The sequence below is a fragment of the Plectropomus leopardus genome, chromosome 10 (genome assembly GCF_008729295.1).
Source record: "Plectropomus leopardus isolate mb chromosome 10, YSFRI_Pleo_2.0, whole genome shotgun sequence".
Taxonomy (NCBI): Eukaryota; Metazoa; Chordata; class Actinopteri; order Perciformes; family Serranidae; genus Plectropomus; species Plectropomus leopardus.
In genome coordinates, this window is record NC_056472.1 from 17,907,360 (window position 1) to 17,913,752 (window position 6,393).

Consider the following 6,393-nt stretch of genomic DNA (forward strand, 5'->3'; position numbering starts at 1 on the left):
CGTCCTTAAAAATGGCACATTTAATCACGTATAACGATAGCCTCCTGTTTATTCTGCCCCTCTCTTTTGCCTGGCTCTGTCTGAAGCACCTCTAGTGACAGGCTGTCTGCCAATAGCATCCCAGGCTTCTCAGTCAGATCCGCCCCTCGCTCCTCCAACCTAAAATTCAGAATTTCAGGCTTCTAAACAAAAGTCCACAAACCACTTGGTGATCTTACAGTGGCTATGTCCATTATTTTATACAGTCTGTGGTTCTAGTACTCAAATACAGTACCCAGGTGATTGTACTTTGTTACATCTCATCACTGTGATTAAATTCTTCATTACTTGTGATTTTTGCAACACCTAAAGCAAAATAAAGTATCAATCTATAAAACTAATAATGTTTTCACAGAGGGATTCAAAAATAATTATAATAAAAACAACCTGTCCAAGTTTGTTGTTCACATTGAACTTGTTTTCTGCACTTTCAACTGACAAAGTGTTATAGTTTCTCCCATTGTTGTCATGTGACCCTGTCATGTGACATCTACAGGAAGTATATGGCACTGCTTGTCAGGCACATGGAAAAAGTTTGTTTTCAGGGCTCTCTGCTGGAGACCTCACTTTGACAACAATCCATCTGGTCCTACTGGCATCCTCTGTCCTGTGGTCATATGAAGTTTTTTTTTCCACACCTATTTTATTGTAAGTACTGATCTCATCTGTTTAATGTTTTCTTACCTCTTATTTAAAGTTAAATTCATTTGGATGTAATTTGTTTGTGTATCTGTGCTCAGTTCCTAAATGTGTTAGTGAAAGACTGTCAAAGCACATTTGTGGTAAAGAAAGTCCCAGGAATTATGTGAAGTATTGTGGGATTACTAGTGGGCCTACCACCCAGTGGTGAATGAAGAACCTGAAAGCCATACTTGAGTAAAAGCACAAATGTTGTGCCAGAGTGTGACTTTGTAAGAAGTTCGAGTCACCTATTGGAATATTATTTGAGTAAGAGTCTTAAAGTATTGGATTTTTACTCTACTTAAGTATTAAAAGTAATTTTATGATATTAAATTGAATTCACGGTTGAAAGTAAAAGTACAAGTAAATTCTGTTAACAAAAAAGCAAAAACTGTATTTCTTTGTAACATACACCACCCTAAAACTGGAGCCTAAATTACCCTTTAAGAAAAACAAAGCCTGTTTTTTTACAACTTAAAGGATTTAAAGAGTTTTTCCTTCCATCCTATTTTTTCATTAGTTTATCCTATCCTTCCTTCTTTAACTATTTTTGTAGTACCTAACTAAAATGCGTGGGGGAAATGTAGTGGAGTAAAAGTGAAAGAAATATGACAGAAATATGAAGTAAAGCACAGATACTCCCAAAAAATACTTAAGTATTGTAACATAGCATTATTACTTTATCACATTACACCACTGGTACCACCTAGTATACTCTAGCATTGCTAGGGGATGTGACTGTGTTCTCAATACATAGTACCTCCATTTCAGTATTTTACAATGTTGCAATTGCAACAATTAACACAAATTCGGCCACTTTTCCGACCTGCACGAACCTTCAATTTTGTTCATTAATCACAACTTTGATGCAAATTTGACTATGCATAATGGGTAAAATCTCATTTCATTGTAAAACTGTGAGCAGTGCATTGATTGACACAGTTGTTTAGATTAGCGGTTCTAATCTAATAATCTAATAAAATTGCAAGCAACAGCAGACGTCAGGCAAACAGCCCGATCAGGACAGGTATGTTTTGAACGGGCGTTGCACTGAGATAAGTCTGAGATGCCATGAGATAAATAATGTGGTTGGAAGGTTTTTTTCTGTTTGTTCCAACCAAAAAGGTTTTTTTTTCCAGACATTTGCTTTTTTGTGAAATATAGGCAAGCTCAAAATAGATGATTAAATGAAACCATGTGAGGCAGTTAGAGGGGAAATGACAAGGATTCTCATCTAGACAATGCTTTTTATGAAGCCTAAAAGTTTTTAAACCAATGGTTTAATTTTTAACAATAGACCATTTTATAAGATGTTCACACTTGTTTTAGGCAGAATTTAAATTTGAACAGCAAGTAAAGCTTTCAAATAGATGTGGTAAGTTAAAAGTACAATATTTGTCTTTGGAATGTAGTAGAGTAAAATGGAAACACATGAGTAAAAGTACCTCAAAACTGTGCGTGAGTAAATGTACTTTCTTGGAAATGTAATGGACTTGGCCCCAGCGCCTCTAAAATTCTGGCTGCATCCCTGAAACGGTCCCAAGTGAAGGCTGCTGATGTTATCACAGCTTCACCTGCTTTAACAAGATCAAACAGGGCTTTTCACACAGTGCAGCGTTAGCCCGTTTTATCCTTGATCCTTAGTGCTGAGCTCTGGGTTAAGAGTCGAACGTCACCAGCATGCGTCTCATCTCAGCAGGAGTCTGTTTGCTCCAGGCTGAGTTTTTAAACAGTTGTCCAATTTTTTGGAATATAACTCATCAACCTTACTGTGTGTAAGTGATCTTTTTATTAGGTCTGTTTATTCAAGGTAGACCCAGACGGCCAGATGAGTGCACAGGTGCTTCTAGAGGTAAAAATTAAATGACAGAGAGACTGGTGACGCCAGTGAGACACCGTGTGACAGCTGAGGGAAATTCACTGACAGCTGCAGGCTCAGATAGAAACAAAAACAGGACCAGGCAATGTTTGTCGCCTCAAGGATATTTCTTATTTCTTTTCACTGCTTATTTTCAGTCACGTTTTGGACAGCTAGAGTGGTGTAAATCAGATTTCTTACACGGATTGCAGTGAAAATAATCACAGACACAAATGCAGGAATAGTCTGTCTCCCTGACATTCCTCTGCTCTCTCTCACTCTACATTTGGATTATGCCCCATCTTGTGGACAGTTTCATAGAGCTACTGTTTTTTACATCTTTTGATGTATTTTTTGCACCACACCCTTGCAGATGAGAAACAAAAAAGCAGAACAGCCGTCTTGAGGGTCATATCCACTACGGGTGACTATTTTTATAAATCCTTCCCAAGAAATATTGGCAGAGGACAGGTAAACAATAGACAAATAACAAGGAGAAATGTATTTATTTTGAAGAGTATTGATTGTACATCAAGCTGGACTATCAAACAGACAAAGTGGGTAACTGCCCTGAAGACCCTTAGATGCCCCAAAAACCCAGATTCACTGTGTGACAACTGGTTTGTTGTAATTCGATTAATCGGAAATTTGCTAAAACTGTGGTGATAAGGGTCGTAAAGGATTTTCAAGTCTATTTTAATACCAAACTCACATGCACTGTCTCTCCTGTCTCTTGTGAAAAGTCCAAATCCTCATTCTGTGCAAAAATGCAAGTTCAGCTGTGGCTGAGCAGTCTGGTGTAGCCAATTAAAGTGGGTATCTTTTTAACTTACAGTAATTTTAATATGAAATTCCCTCTGTGTGTTTCCACAGACTGTATCTGGGTGCTAAGCTGCAGTGATGGTAACAAAAATGGGGGGGAGGATTTCTTCAAGGACAGGAGGAACTATTGCAGCAGCAGGTACATATATGCATGTAAGTATTGCTTTTATCCTTTAACACCTGGATCGACATCGGGTTTCCTGTGCTGCAATCAGATGCCTTACACAAGCATTTAAACCTCTGACACCTGTGAAAACTGGTTGATTGCTTTTGAAAAATTAGAAAAAACATATAGAAGATCTTGGCAATTAATGTCCCTCAAATTGCGATATTTATATATTTATTTATTACTTTTATGTAGCACATTATTAAGCTCATTTTCTTGTTTTGTTTTGTTTTTTTTTACTTTTTTGCTTATTTTTAGATAATTTTCTTGTATTTTTTTTATACATTTCTTGCTACATTTTGTGCCATTTCTTGTTTAATTGCTCATTGCCCTCCTCCCTCCTTGCCCAGGTTTCAAAGGGTTAAAATAAATTAAAGAAATGTTACTCTATCCGCTAAGGCAGGTTCTGCACTTATACTACTTCCATCTTTAAGAGGGCAGTGACAAAGATAAATGTTGTAAATATTTGCGGCTCAGCCCAAACCAGGGGGGGTCCATGGGTCCCCTTTTACAGCAGCAATAGACATATTTTTCAAGCCATTTGAGGTAACAGAAAGCCAAAAAGTCTGCGCATCACTAGTGGAAAAACATAATTGTCAAGGGGAAAAAAATCATCCTCAAGAGCCCACATCTATTATCTAACTGTGCTTCATCTGTCTTTATCATTACAAAACCACAACACAACAAATGTTGAATAGGACTAATTTTCATTCAGGCCACCAAAAAAATGCAAACATTATCTGGTGTTACTATTTTTTAGATGGAAAGAAACAAAAGATGGCGCCATAGGAGGAGTGTGACTTACATGGAGCTCAGCACATATGGTTAGTTTTAGGTTATTTACTGCTTAGTTGTGTTAGATAGGCTAACCCTTTGAAACCTGGATTGACATCACTTTCTCTGTGCTCTGTTCAGACGCCTTTCACAAGCATTGAAACTTTTAAAACCTCAGAAAATCTGTTTGGTGTCAAAAAGTAAGGTTTGTTTCCTGATTTTGCAAGAAATAAGGAAACAGCGACAAGAAAATGCCCTGAAAATTAGTTTAGTAGAGAGATAAAAGCATTAGAAATTAAAAAGCAGAAAATGTCTAGAAATGTCACAGAAGTATGTATATGTTAGTGTATATTAGAACCTTTTTCCCGTACATTTCATATTTGTTATTTTATTTAATTTTAATTAATTAATGTATTTATTTTTACCTTTTTTTGCTATTTTTTTTAGGTAATTTTCTTGTTGTTGTGTGTTGTTTTTTTTTTTCAGTTTTCACATTTTTATAAGTACCTATCTTTTTTATTGCTTCCTATATTTTGTTATAACAATTAATTTAGTACACCTAATATATATTTATATTTACTATTAATGGTGTCTATTAGTCATGGTAGGGTAGAAATTTGGCATAAACAGCATTATTTATCTTGAAACCCATTTTTGCTATACTATGGTGGAGTACAGTCCACAAAATAAATATTTATCTGATACATCTACTGCATCTATATCCTTGCCATGATAATCTGGGCTGCTCTAATCCCAAACAATGCAAAGTAAATGTGGCCCTCAATACTCTGAATAGCATTGTAGGATTAACAACATGGGCATATATTACTATTTAAGTGACACAAAGTTGAAGGTCTTTAAAAAAACAACAAACAGAAGCCAGCCCTGCTCAAAATCTAGTCATTATTGTTTACCTAAGCATATAATATTGTTAGTGTCGCTCGTCAAATTACCAAATTCTAATAGACACAAAGCAGCGTTTGGGAAGAACCAAGGAAAATATATAAGAGGGAAAGGTCACGACCCTAGTGACAGTGTTGGAGGAGCCAGAATTTGGTGCCAGTTCTGTTGAAGTCAAAAAGGGCTGGTATGGCTAATTACAAAATAACCCATCATATCTTTGTTTTACAACTTTGTTGTTATACCTTCTTTGACTGAAAAACCAATAACCACCATATTTAAAAAAATCCCACATTACTTATTGATGTTTTTTTTTTTTATCTAAATATGCATATTAATTTCCCTTGTTATTGGTCTCCAAACAGATCATGGTTCTGTCAAGCAGCTGCATGTCAAGCCCCTGTTTGATCCATGCTGCTGTTAGCAGGAAAATGAACATGCACATTTGTACAAAAAATGTCAGTAAGCATCATTAGAGCTGGCCCCAAAGTCTGGCTCCTCAAGCCCTATCACTGACTCTTGACCTTCCTTTCTTTTATATTTTCCTTGAGAAGAACCAGAAAGTTAGCTAGAAGATTAAAAGATTATTTGAGGGGTTTCTTGTGTTGTATTTTGTTGTAATGTTGTAAATTTTTGTTTTTATAGCATTTAAAATGTATGCATGGTTGTATGTAAGTGTATGCTGTGCGTTGTCAATGAATATATAGGTGCATGTGCGTATAGTTTGTATTTTTTATTATGTAAAATCATATATAGATATAGTTCTACTTTTAATGCAAAATATCCATTTTATTAGTTGTTGAACTATGAGCATTATTGTTAATAAACTTTAATTTAAGTTAAGAGGGCCCAACGCTTTTTTTAGCCCCTGCAAACCTTTAGAGAAATCAGAACTGGACAGCAGCAGTGCTGAAAACACTTATTACTGCCCTTACATGTAATATACACTTTTATGTGTGTTTTATATCAACAGTGTCACAACATGACAAAAAGACCTTTAATCGGATTCACGTTACAAGAGATTACAAAGACTTCTGGGTGATTCCTTGCGATTGGCTCGTCTCGTGCGTGTCCACTCGTGTCCCTGTGTTCATGTATGATGGTGGCGTGCTCCAGATTAATGGGTCGGTTTATAATTAGCTTCATGGAGTAT